The 14,516-nt window shown below is 32.6% G+C and overlaps 1 protein-coding gene and 1 long non-coding RNA gene across 2 annotated transcripts in view; one reads left to right on the top strand and one right to left on the bottom strand.

Annotated features, from left to right (window-relative positions):
* Positions 1–14,516, top strand: part of LOC134842792 (ATP-dependent 6-phosphofructokinase, muscle type-like) — a 480,347-nt gene that overhangs the window by 98,336 nt on the left and 367,495 nt on the right. The gene's annotated exons all lie outside the window — the stretch shown is intronic.
* On the bottom strand, positions 2,389–11,900 carry LOC134841085 (uncharacterized). The gene is made up of 3 exons (XR_010162452.1): positions 11,793–11,900; positions 3,950–4,208; positions 2,389–2,554 (listed from the first exon to the last, which is right to left on the bottom strand). It is a non-coding gene; the product is annotated as an uncharacterized LOC134841085 (long non-coding RNA).

Here is a 14,516-nt window from a genome sequence, read left to right as displayed (position 1 = left end):
TACACAGTGGGATACGAATTGGGATTAGCAAGCGTTATCAAACGGGAATGTAGACTTTTTTTCGGATTAACAACTAGTTTAACAAAATCAGTTGAATCACTTGAAATGCTCTTCGCTTGACATTTCCTTCAGCTAAGATGCTCAATTTCAATTCAAATTTATTTACTGGGTCGATATTTATAACTACAGAGTAGTTCTAGCGGGAACTTAAAACTTTTTAAGGTTTTTTATAATCTCCGTTTTTTTGTCGGCTCAACTGAGATACAAATGAGCAATCGAGTAACATCGAGTAACATTCACAACACTTTTTTCAGAGTTTTCAATGCAATCAGATTCAAAAGGACTAAAAATGAATCATAAGTGAAGGGGTCGGTTGATATAGTCTGAAATATTCGGTCTTTAAGGTTTTTTTTCAGAATTATGACAAAGTTTGGAAGATCAATTTGATCGATCTAAAAAAAAATTTTTTAAGGAAACCTACCCTGTCGAAAAAATCCTAGATATGCTCTTGACGCAAAATTTTTTTTGCTTTTTTGGAAATCGGAAACATTCAGCTCAATTCTTTAAACTCTGAGACGATTTTTTTTCGATTTCAAATCACCCCTGATAGAACATTAATATGATACGACGCTCTACATCCTACAAGCGTTGCTTGTAGTATTCAAAAACGGGAAAAAAATCTCAACCATTTGTCCGTTTTATTAGGAGTCAGTGAACAACGTTCAGACTCTTATATATGTCGTGGTGATTTTATTTTTCGTTTTTTTTTCTAGGAAAAGTCCTAAATTTTTTTCACGGTTCGGTTTTTTATTTTTTTTTATTTTCACAAGTTCATTTTTTTGTTAAAAGGGAGGCAAACTTCACTATCAAACAGCGAAAGGTCACAAAATTGTATAGGTCAGCGAAGTTGTAAAGGGTCGCGAAAAACGTGATCGACTTCTAACTTAGTGATCAACTTCAAAAATAGAATTTAATTATCCGATTTCTCAGCAAAAAAATCCTTTTTGATCAGTTTTGTCATTTTTAGTTAAATTTATCAAAAAAGAGTGAACCATAAATTCTTCTAAAAATTAATGGAACTTTAAGGCATCTATTTTTTATAATTTTGAAAATTGAGATTTGTCTAAAAAAACAAGTCGGTATTTTCTACTTGCGCTCCTTGACTCTTTTTTGACTGTCTGTTGACTACCTTTCAATTTTTGCATTTGTAACAAGGATAGCCGGTTACTGTGCAAGTAGCACAGAATGTTCCGACCACAGTCTTAAAAAAGGCAAAAAATGTTCTCTCAAAATGGTGTCCTTTATTTTTTCTGCTCTTTGTTATGAAAATGTTCTGAACAAAAAATTAGAACTTAGGCATATTGGAGAGTCATGGTAAAATAGGTTAATTGGAAAATGTCGAAAAAAAAATTCAAACAATTTTTCAAAACTTTTTGCTGAAATTTTTTGAACTTTCAAGTTTTTGATTCCCAAAATTGCGATAAAAAACTCCAAAACTACCTCTACTTGAGAAAAACTAATTTTTCACAGCTTAAATCAAGCTTATATAAGATATTGCAATTACTAACTACCTGACTAAATAGCTCGAAATCAGACCAAAAATAAAAAAATTCAAACCAGTTTTTCTCAACATTGAGAAATTTTTTTTGAAAATTTTCTAAGTCCCTCAAATTACAACTAAAAGCGCTTTAACATGATATATCACTCAACCTTGTCCGATGATTATTTGTGGTACCTGATTTTGCGTGCAAAAATAAAGGAAAACACACTCGAATACAAAATTTCTCCCCAATTTCAAGGGTCGTAACAAAAAGAGCCTTAAATACAAAATTGAAAAAGAGCCCTAAAGGGAAAACTGAACAAGGATAGCCGGTTAGTGAGCAATTAGCACAGACTGTTCTGACCGCAGTCCTGGAAATACTTAACCAAGAAAAAACATTTTTTTTTTCAAATTAGTGTCATTTTTTTCGCATAGAAAAAAAAATAAAAAAAAATCTGAACGAAAAAAAGAACTAAAACATATTTGACAGTAATAGTCAGTAGAAAAGCCAGTCAGAAAACAATTTTTGAAGAAAAAAAAATTCAAAAATTTCAACGACTAAGAAAATTTTGGAGTATTGAAAAAGCTTCAATATAATATACCACTAGACCAATTCCGATAATTTTTGTGGTACCTGATTTTGCGTGGAAATCAAAAAGAAAAAACTAAAACGACCCGAATCAAAGTTCCTCCTCAGTTTTCAAATGTTCGGAATAAAAAGAACCCTAATTATAAAACTGAAGAAGAGCCCTGAAGGGAAATCTGAAACAAATCCTCAAAGGGAAAACTGAAAAAAAGAGCCCTAAAAGAAAAATGAAAAAGAGCCCTGAATAGATGAATGACTTTGACGCCTTCGTTTTTTCTCATGTATTCCGAGAAATCCGTGAGGTTCAGTCGGATTGTTTTGATGACCGGAATTGTTTGGCTGCTGTTGCATTTGTTTGAGAGGTCAGACATCGAAACCAGATCTGAATAAAAACTGCCGTCCTTCTTTGAAACTCGAGGCAGAGAACTCTAAAAACAAATTGACAGAACCTCAAAGACGTTTAAGGAGAGCCTACGCCATCGGCAACTATTTTTGTTGCAATTATTTGAAAAATGTAGCAACTATTTAGAAAACAGAAGGCAAAAATTGCTGTTCAAAATATCCTCTCAGTGGTTAAATGAACTCATTTGAATTCACCTAGCTAGCTTAATTCAAGTCACATTCAACATGTAGTTTGAGTTTGAAAACCAGTCAGTTCACCTTCGAGACAATCTACCCTTCGACAAAATCCCCCCCCCCCGAGAAAGTCTTAAATCTGCGCCTGTTTACAGCTATGTTTCAAACACCTGACTGAGAGAAACAGCTCACCGAAACGATTGTTTCCTTCAACAATTCGCTTACGGCTCAGAAACTTTTAAAAATCAAAATCGTCTTTAACTTGTTTGAAAGGTCTTTAATTTTTTTGGGAGAGCTAGGAAATCCAATGTCATCGATCTAAAGGAATCCATTCCCCTGGAGCGGATCTAGGATTTTCTTGAGGGGGGCGGCCAAATTGGGTTTCCTAGCGGTCCCAGAACACTATAAAGACCCATTTGGACAAAAATTTAGTCAAAAAATGTTGTGCACCAAAATCTAAAGTTTTTAAGTCCCTTTTCCCCTCACAACACACACACGCGCACAAAATTTTTCTCCGGTCAAAGCGATGCAAAAAGAGGCAAAATATTTGATATTAATAAAGCCGAAAATTTTTAAGCCGATAAAAAAGAAAAAAAAATGAAAAAAAATTGAAATTTTAACAAATCGAGCTATAAAATTACAACCAATGCAAAAAACAAAAATTATAAAAAAAAACAGGTCAAAAGACCGTTTCTGGGCACTTTTTGGAAAATTCTGACCAAAAAAAATCTCGTTTTTTTGCGGGTTTTGCCTCAAAATTAGTATATATGGGCGCCAAAAAGGGATTTCTTAAAAATACCAAAGCGGTATCCCTTTGGGTCAGCAGGGCGTCGAATCCCCCCCCCCCCCTAAAACCTCCCCTGCAATCCGCACATCGAGAAAATCCTAGATCCGCGTCTGTTTAGATCTATGTTTCGCATAACAATAGTATCGAAAACTACCCAATTTTTTAAGGTCACTGTTGCTTCTAGTAAACATGTACTTTTCAACGAAGGCACATCGCAACTAAAGGGTTTTGCTTGAAACCATGCGTCGCACTTAGTCCTTCTGATCACACATCCGTCTGCGACGTCAGACCAGACAATAGAAATTAATTATTAGACTTAAGAAAGTAATCAAACCACATTTTTTGAGCATCGCGACCAAAATTTGATATTTGCACACTTTATCCCCCGCCGTATAACACTTACCAGCATGTCATTTATGTGACAATAAAAAAAATATATAAATGAAACTGACTATCTCACCATTGTAAGGTCAAGGCCGAATTTGCTCCTTTTTGTCGAGTTTGAAGTTTTGATATCCGAAAGAATATCGCTGAAATTGCACTTTGAAAAATGATGTATCCATCTAAGTTTTTGTTCCTCAATTTCTTCACTTGACAATTTGTCTTTGAGACTTTGCAGCAGTCGTAGGGGTTCGAATAAGTAGATAGTGTTGTTGTGTTCTCTAAACACTTCTCCGAGAAGAGTTGACCCGCTTCGCATGTACGTCAAGATGACGACTCTAAAAATTTTCATGCGTATTTTACGTACACCACTTATTGATATTGTTCGACATTTGCAAATTTGGGCGAATAAGACCCGAATTTTAAGAATGGACGCTGGCAGCACACGTAAATTGGAGTGTCATACAACTAAAATTATTTTAGCCTATTTTTAGAGAAAAGAGTGTCAATTTTTAGAAATTTTTGTTTCAACACAAAAATCGTGATGTAAAAATATCTATTTCGATCCAACATATTTTTGATCCAACATATATAGAGAATAGATTATAGGCCGTCATTCCTACCTCGATTATTGTTTCATTCAACTCATTTCATTGAGGTTTTAATCAACTTTAATCGTACCAAGTTAATCTCTAATGAATTAAGGGCGACTTTTGAAACTACAAAGCCAGCGATTTATTAATAAAATCCACACCACCAACAGGACGCCCACAACGCTATCGGGTTCCCCGTTGACACAACATCCATTTTTGTTCAACCAGCCCTCAAACTGTTCTAAGGGCAACAACTTGGGCACCATTAGAAACTAAAGAAGGTGCAGGTAGATTGCGCACCAAAATAGTGCGACAGTCGTATATGTTGGAGCAGATCAGGGGGGGGGGGGGGGGGGGGGGGGTTGGTGGTAGAACCCCATGTTTTAGGATAGGGAAAAGAACATCCGGTCTTCCAGATATGTATCAACACTGGGTATAAAGTCTGCAATATCTTAAGATAGCGAATAGGATTGGTAAGGTTTCAAAGTTTGTGTCATGCTAATAGAATAGTAGAAAAATGATATTTTTTTGGTTTTTGTGTAGATATCTCTAATTTTGCAAAAAACCTCGGCCCGCGATATCTTATTAGATAGTATCAATGTTTTAGTATGAGTGGATTGTGGAATGAAGTTCTTATACTATGTTTTTTACTTCATGGTAAGTCAATGGTAAAAGTAGAGCACCAAAAACGAGATTTTTTCGTTTTTGTTTGAAAATTTCGAAATAAACAAAACACTATACGATTTGATAATGTTTGATCAATAAACTATTTTATTAGATGATCTAACTCTGTAACACAGTGCTTCATCTAGCTGAAACTATGCCGGAACTTAAAAGAAACGCAGCTAAATTTCCGAATACTTCTAAAAACTGTCAAAAAAAACCATAATTTGAAATCAGTTGCGTACAAGTCATTCAAATTAGACTCAGCATCAGTCCGAAACTTAACTTGTTTAGGCTCGATACAAATTTTTTTAAATTTTTTGTCTCAGAGTAGTTCTACTTTATTAACAACATCCATTCAATTTTTTGTTTTAGCGTTTTTTTGAAAATTTTTTGATTCGCTTCTGACTCTTCTTCGAGTTTTATCAATGATTAACCAAAATACATTTGAAAGAGTCAAAATTTAAACCTTTATATCTGATTCAAAATTAGTTAAGTCATTATGATTTCTGAAAAATTTACAAAATTTTCGCTAATTTATCATAAACACATATTTTATCCAAGTTTCTAAAACAATTATCATTCTGGGTTCATGTATGAAACAGATTTGGAGAAATTTTCCAAGTCAAATGTCAACAGCTGTCTCAGTTTCTCGGCAAAAATAGTAGATTTGCACACTTTTGTAATAACCTGAAAATGTTCTATCTTTTCATCTGTTCTAGTACTCGATGAGTCTGATTATTTCTAGTAATTATTTTTACAGCCTAGCTTGATTTTAGATTTTATTTGACAATTCGAATAATCATATACCTGGAACAAAAACTCTTGAATAATGCTCTGTCTATCAAATAGAACGGTTTTTTAAAAGACAATTACGTGGTAAATTTGGTTGTTTATTTATCCAAAGTAAATTCAAAATTTTGCAAATTCAAAACTTTCCATTGTTTTATTCAACTCATTAAGTGAGACCAAATACCCAATAAAAGTCTTATCGTTATCTATACTTCAGAATTTTTTTGTTCGATTCTTTTTTGAGCTGTTTTCCATTACTTGAATTCAAGCTAAGTTTTCTCAATTTTCACAAAAATTGAAAATGATCTTCTAAGTTTTTTTCTTTCAAATTTAAGTAATTTTCAAGTAACTATATATTTTTGTTTTTACCCTCAATTTATTTTCGAAAGTAATTTTTTGTTCATTTAAATACATCTTATTCTGCACTTTTAAAATTCATCAAAAACATCTATTTTTTCTAATTCAGTTACTCTATAAATTTCAGAAATCTTTGGAAAACAACAGAAAAATCATGATCCTCTCTACATAAGTCTCCAATAATTAGCTTGAAAACACGCTGCTCCGGGTACATCTTCTAGGGTACTAGTTAGCACGATTATAAAACTATAACTAGGTACAACGGCTCAGTTATTCAATATTTATTAAATACCCAGTATTTTTTTAAACCATTTTCCAACAAAAATTATCTACCCTTTAGTTCTTATTTGCAATTTTATTTTAAAAATTTTCAGCAAACTTCCCGTTAATTTACAAGCACTGCGGTTATTACTGTAGAATAAAGATTTTTGGATCAATTTCATTGAAAAATTTAACGAAAATTTGAACTCGAGTGTCAGAAAGTAAATTTAGTTGGAACTTTTTTCTTTTTGATTCAATTTTTGTAATTCATTGAGTGTTTTCATCTTTTTTTTTTCAATAATTTGAGGATTTAATTGATAACTCCATGTCCAGACAATTGCGAGGTAAGTGTTGTTGTGTAAATTAAGTTATTTCATTTCTTTTGTCATGGGCTACTTTTTTATTGATTTAGTGGAAAAATCTGTACCAAATAGCCGAACATTTCTGTCTCGCAGTTATGTTTACTTCATAAAAAAAATTCTTTGAAACATCTGATTTTTCTCGTAAATTACCTAATTCATCAAATGAAACTTTCATCCGATTATGTATAATTACCAAAACTTGAGAGTTTTTGAGTTGAATTTTTTCTTAAGCTATAAATAAAACCTCAATTCAAGCAAACTGATCTCAAAGTTCCTAAAAACTAAACTTTGGCCTATCAGAAATTCTATTTTGGCCTATCAAAAAACTTCAACTTGGGTCTTTCTCGGTTTCTGTTTGATCTAACATCTTCTAACTTAATCAATGTTGAAGGAATTTGTACACACAGTTGAAATTAGGCTGAATTATGTATCTTTTGAATGATTGATTACTACTACAAGGAAAGTGAAGCACTAGGACCCGTTCATTTCTATAGTTACTTTATACAAGCTGATGAAAACAACGTTCAACAGCCTTCAAACACACTCCGAAAAATTCAAAAAATATATACTTGAAACATCCTTAAGAGTTGAAAAAGTGCTATAAAAATAGTTTTTACTGAGAAATAACAGCCTGAAAAACCTAGAAATCTATACAAAATTGGAACAATTGAAAAATTTTATTATATACTATGAAATACTTTCATCGCAATTCTTAAGCTTTGACTAAAGCTTTTTTTCAAGGGATCTGATGACAACATCAACTCGAAGAACAGTTGGATTTAATTTGGCGTGAAACTCTTGAAAGAAATCAATCCAAAAATCATTAATCTACATTGATAAATGCAATGGTATGAAGTTCAAGGGACTCTAATGTCTTTAACTTATTGTAAAGTTTATATTATAAGCTAATGAATGGATACGCTTTGGCTAATTAGCTAAAAAACAGTTTAAAAGTACTGTGTATTTACAAATATCGGCTAAGTGAACCGTTCTGTTTTTTTGCAGAATTAAAGTAATAATTTCTTAGCAGTAAGGTAATATGTTTGAGCAGATTGATAATTTTGCAGTTTTTTTAATCAGATAATTGAAAAATTATGCATTGATACTCATTATTTCTTTTATTGTCCAACAAATTTTGAAAAATGGCAAAAATAGACAAAAAATTTGATGTTTTAACTGATTTGGAATATTTAAAATATCATTTTTTTGTGTAAAATTGCTTTAAATTAAAAAATAGGGTTTAGTAAAAAAGCTTACTGTTTTGAAGTTTTACTCAGAAGTTTTTTCTTTGAAGTTTCTTTACAAAGAAAAGATTTCATTGCTAAGCTTGCTTTGGGTATGTGAAAGATCGATCATAATACACATATTTGTAGATAAATTTCAGTTGTGTGTACATTTTTTTCGAAATTGAATCAAATAGAAGATGGTAGATCAAAGATCAAACAGAAACCAAAAAAACTTAAATTGAAATTTTTCGAGAAAAAAAGTAGAAATTCAATTTGTTGTTCAGAAATTTTGAGATCGTTTTGATTAGTATCAGGCTATAAGTTATAGCTCAAGAAAAAATCCAAACTTGAAAATCTCGATTATTGGTGATTATGTATTTTTTATTGGAAATTCTGTTATCTTTTGATGAATTATGTAATATTACATGAAAGTTCAGATGATTTAAAAAATTTTCCTCTGAAGTAATTAAAACTCTTTTGGTTAATTGAAGTTTTTGGTTAATTGATAAAGTTTTTCCACTAAATCATTTACACTTCTTGTTGAAAGCAAACAAAAACAGCTTTTTAGCAAATAAATGAATTTAACTTAAAACACCCAACATATTGTAATGTTTTTTCCTGACCTTGCAAGTGGCTTGATTTGAAGTAATCAATCAAAAACTCAAACTATTGGAAAAAAAACCGAAAAGAACCACTGAAATACAGAAAATCAAAATAAAAGAAAAGTTTTTTTACTTTTTTTTTCCGAAAATTGAGTTCAATTGTCATGAAATGCTATGAAAATCGATCCAAAAACGTTTAATATACAACAAATACTGCAATGGTGGTAATTTTACAGGAGATATCTGATAAATTGCGTATTATGAACTAATGATTAGCTAAGTGTTAATTAGGAAGTTGTAACAGAGTACAGGACATTTTTTAAACAGAGACTTATTGAACCTTTTTACCTAGTTGTTTTTTTAATATTCTGTCTATTTTAGTACTTTGGAACATGTTAATGGAGTAGCTTGGTTTTATGCTGAAAATTGGAGACTTACTTATAAATAATCATAATTTTTTTGTCTTCTATCGATTCAGAAAACAAATTATTGACGTGAAAAAGAGAACTAGTGGATAATTTGGCTAGTTTTGAAGACTTCCAGATTAATATGTATTCAATTCGGAACTATAAATCGTTTCAAAAACAAAAACTAAGGGTAAAAACAAAAGAGAAAAATATCTGGTTTAGAAGGTTCTTAGTAAAAGGGGTTTTCTGATGCTAGTTTTGCCTTCTATTTGTGAATATTTGTTGAAATGATACAATTGTATTGAACTAAGACTCATTTTTTGAGAAAATTGTGATTCAAATTGGATCGGAAAACACTGAAGTTATGAGATGGTAGATCAAGCAAAACCAAGTTTCTGAATAATAAAGAACTTAAGAATAGAACACACAAACTGTCAATTTTTGACAACGATAATTTTTTTATCGAGTAATTTTTTTTCTATCATTTAAAGAAATAACTAAAATTATGGATAGCTTAGAGTTTTCAAGCAAACTTCTTTTAGTTTACTTTAGGGACTCAAACAACCATCTCATTGTTACATTTTTACTTGTCTTCTTAGTGTGGAATTTTACGCAAAATTAGTTCTATTAAAGAATAATAAAAAAAAAACATTAATCAAATTTCTTCGTTCAAGGTATAAATTTTCTTGAAGTGTCAAAGAACATTAGAGTACTAGAACAGATGAATAAAAACAAAAACTTCAGATTTTTGGAAATAAGTGCACATCTACCAATTTTGTTAAAAAACGATACAAAATTTAAAATTTGACGTGGAAATCCAAGTTTGTTTCTTTTATGAACTTAAGATGATAATTTTTATCAAAAGCTTTGATAAAGTGGTAACTATTTATTATAAATTAGCAGAAAATTGAGCATTTCTCAAGAGTCACACTGATTCATTTAATTCGGAAATAGATCTGAGGTTTTAAATTTTGACTCTTTCAAATGATTTTTGGTTAATCCTTAATAAAACTCCAAGTTAGAATCGAATCACTGATTTTTCTAGAAAATTTCAAAATTATTGCTATAACTAATTATTTGAAGGATGTTGTTCACAAAGCTGATATCCTCTGGAATAGAAACTGAGCAAAGTTTACATAGAACGTTAAAAAAATAAGTTTGGACAGATGCTGAGTCTGATTTACGTGACATAAGCAGTTTTCAAATTATAATTTTTCTGACAATACTTCCGAGTACTCGGAAGTTTCAGCTGCATTTCAGTTAGGTCTCAGCATAGTTTCAGCTAGCTAGAGCACTGCATTAAACAGTAAAATAATGTATTAAAACAAAGTATAGGTCAAAATGTATCAAATCTTATCGTGTTTTGAAGTTTTGATTTAAGAAAAAGCAAAAAGAAATCTCATTTTTGATGCAAAAACTCGTACCATTAACTTAACATGAATAAAAAAATGCTGTTATGCCTTCATTACACAGTCCAGACGTAATATACCATTGATATTTACCAATAAGATATCTCGCGCCGATATGCGAGATTTCCACCAAAATAAAAAACAAAAAAAAAAGAAAATTTTTCCTACCACTCCATAACTATGACACAAAGACTGAAACCTTCTTGTCATATTCCCTATCTTAAAACAATGAAGACTCTATACCCAATGTTTACACATAGGTGGTAGACCGGATGTTCAATTTTCTGTCTTAAAACATGTGTCTCCCATCAATCCCCCCTGATCAGCCCCAACAAATACTTCTTGCGACCGTTTCAAAAAATATGCTACTGGTGTAGACTTTTTTTTGGCAAAATAAGCTCCGTATAGTGTTCTGAGAGTGCTCGGTTAAAATTATTCAGAGATCCTGGAAAACTGTTTTGGAAGTTTTCATCTTATGGAAAGTCCTAAAAAAGTTTCTACATTTGCGCCTGAATAATTTCAAATTGAATTGGAAAAAATAGTTATTTAAATGATGAGAGCATGCGTTAAGTCACTTAATTTATGTTTTGTTAATTTTTTACTTGATCTTCTTGTTCTTTTTTTATTTCTTTTGCTTTTAAATCTGTCAAACAAGATTAGAGTCTGATACATTTTGCGACTAGCTACAAATTAGATCGATCCAATTTTTTTATTAACAAGATTTTTCAGGTTGAAAGTTTTACTCGTGACCGGCGAAAATGCAGAAAAGTTAATCACGACCGGCGCAACCGAAGAAATTTTAAACTCGACCGGCGCGACCGAAAAATGTCAACTAAAACCGGCCCAACTTTCGCGACCTTTGCCTTTTTTTGCTAAATCTGTTAAGTATTCTTTTGTTAAGTCATTTTTTTTTCTAATGTGAAGCTCACTACTTGTGCTGTCATGACCTTAAAAATAATAAACTTTATCTTTCTGTTCATTACTTTTTGCACTTTTGTTTGCGCGGTCGCGTTTATAATACTTTCTCTTTTGAAACTATGTAGTTTTCTATTGCGACTGATTTTTAGAGAATCGTTCCTAAATGTCAGATTTTGGCGTCTAATTTCCAGACTATCGCGACTAAAATGCAAAATTCTTAGAATATAAAAGCATGTCTAGACTGAGTTTTTGGTCGCAGAATTTGAAAATCTAATTATCAGTCGCTGACAAAAGTGAGTGGATAACTACTTTTCTGTATGGTTCTCACTTACATTGGGTTCTGTGGTTGATTAATTTTAACCGTCGGCACAAATAGTTTGAAGATTCTGGCTTCACTCCACAATTCTCTGCTCAAAAACGCAGAGTCTGATGCAAAAAAAATTAGGAATATCAAAGTAAGAAACATGAAAACTTGTCTGATAATTTGCGTGCTGAGCATACTTCTATGCATATAATCGAAAGCGAAAAAAAAACAATAATTTTTTCTTATAAAAACAATACAAATTCAGGTTGATTTTTTTAAATCAGAGAGTAATTTGCTGATTTATAGCTCTTGTTGCACAAACTGTTGCACAAATAGTTCTTGTTGCACTTTTTGTTACACTGCTAAATCTTGTTTGCAATTCTTGTTGCACTTGTTCTTTTTAGTTCAGCTTTTCCGCAAATTTTAAACTTTCCTTCCGCTTTTGAAATTGCTAAAAGCTTGACGTAAATTCGAGTCAATTGATAAAACAAATGGAAAATATTAATTGATTTTAAAAAATAGTAAGCGCAGGAGACCAAAAGTCAGCATTGAAAGTTTATTCCAAATTGATACCAGTGAAATTTGACTCATCGTCTTCTTTTTAAAAAGGACATAGCTGAAGTTGTTATGAGGTAGCAGAATTGAGATGGCCTGTTTGGTTTAGCAAACTGACGCGAAATAAATATTCCTAAAAATGCCGTAAACTCAGTTTGCGTATTTTGTTAAATTCTGTTTGAACTACTTTTGACTGAAGCATTTGTATAAAACTGAGAAAATCAAAAACCGTTTCAAGTTTGGTCAAAAGCGTTTTAAAATTGGAACACTGTTTTTTGAAGAGCATGAAAAAACAGCAAAGGATAGACAACTCAAACAAGTTTCGGAAAAAAAGCCTCGTCATAAAACTTAATCTTGGGTTGACCTACATAAAACGAAGATGCTTATCGCAAAATTCGTTACACCGAAAATGTTTGTCATAAAATAACATGCATCAACATTACCAGGCCAATCTGTGAACTGGGTAGGCGGAGAATTTTATTTTCTGTATGTTCCTAGATTCCATAGACAAGTCTTTAAAATTCCCGAGTAAAAATACCGGTAATGTAATTTTTGTCAGCAGATTGTTTTGTTGCGGATTCCGCAACAAGCAATTATAGCTAGTTGTTCTGGATTCCGTAACTGTAAGTGGATTTCGCACAAGGTAAGTGGCATCCGCAAATGTTAGTGGAATCCGCAAATTTTGTAAGCGGAATTCGTAAATGCCTGAATTTGCATATCAACCGCTAAAAGTTAGAAGTGGAACCATTATCTGTAGCAAGACAGAAATTAAAAGCAAGGACTTAACCATTGTCAGCGGAACCCACAAACAAATCTTACAATATTGGTTAAAAAAAACAGGTTGAAGTCAACCTTTAGAATCGATCCCTCGAAAAACTTCTCAATTGGGGGAGTTTCTTCAACTTTTTGGGATAATAAAAAGGTTGCTTCAATGGCTGCAGGTATTCCAGTGCATACTGCTGGTATTAGCATTCTGGTTTGTTTTTGTAGATACTCTGGGGATAAAGTATGCATTTACTTTTCTTATTGAATCATATTTCTCGTTCCACAGCAATGTAACCACCCTTAGATTCTGACCTTCAAGCGTATTTAGAATTAAAGCTCTCCAAGCAAAGTATTTTCATCCGGGCAAAAAAAAAGATGTAATTTTTTTGAAGTGAAGACTGCAAAGGAGACCATTTTTTTGTCGGTTGAAGAGTGAGAAAAATAACAACACCGAATGGTTCTCTAAGACACAAGTTTAACCAATCTTTCGGGCCTTGTCACATTTTTAGTGAAGAACATTGCAGTTGGAATAATTGTATGAACTTCTGGAATTAAGATTCCAAGCTTGCACGGCAGTTTTGAGTACACAGACGCAGGTGGCGGCTTTCAGATTGGGATTCTGGAACTCTCAGCGTCTAAATTGAGCCAATTTTGAATTAACAGAACATTTTTAGTGGAATTTTCACTGGCTGAAAGTTTCATTTGACAGCTGTTTTCATCTGACACAAGTTTGTCACTGACCAGCTTCTAAAAAAAACAGTACTCATCTAGGCATAAAACAAGATAGTAAAATAGTTCGATATTCCGAATTGGAACCTCTAGGTTGAGCGGCTAAGAATTTGAAGCGGGGCGGCGGTGGTTGTTCCTCACTCTGGGTCTTGGCATCGGCCTTTAGCAGATCATCTTAATAGCCCTCCTCGACCTCGAACCTGACCGCGCACGCTCGCTTGTACACGCGTCAACGGTGTCACATGCCGAGCCATCCGACATAAAAACTTGCTACACTTCCTCGCTATCACTCCAGGCATAATAAGTTTGGACAACCTCCAAGATTACTTAATCATGAGCGTCCATCTCCACTGTCGTCATAAAAGCATCGTCGCTGTTGCCATCAGATTAATAGTAATTTTTAATTTTAACAAACGTAAAACAAGATTAACAAAGGGAAAACAAGGGTTGGTTGTTTTTTTTTGCGATTTTTATTGGGAAGGTTCATATTGTTGCTTAAAGGTCGAAAGGAGGGTTTGTTCACATGGCCCCAGCCTAAGTTAGCCTAACAACAACAAAGTCAAATACAACAGATACCTGTATCGAAAAATATTCCCCAAGCAATCCAGATCTTGTCTGCCCAAGGGACACCTGGGATATATCCTTCCATTCACAACCCATTCCAGTAGTCCATACACAGGTAATGCCCGATTTGCCTATCGTG

This window comes from Symsagittifera roscoffensis, chromosome 3 (genome assembly GCF_963678635.1).
Source record: "Symsagittifera roscoffensis chromosome 3, txSymRosc1.1, whole genome shotgun sequence".
Taxonomy (NCBI): Eukaryota; Metazoa; Xenacoelomorpha; order Acoela; family Convolutidae; genus Symsagittifera; species Symsagittifera roscoffensis.
Note: the sequence above shows the minus strand (reverse complement) of the source record. Positions and strands in the feature narration are given on the sequence as shown.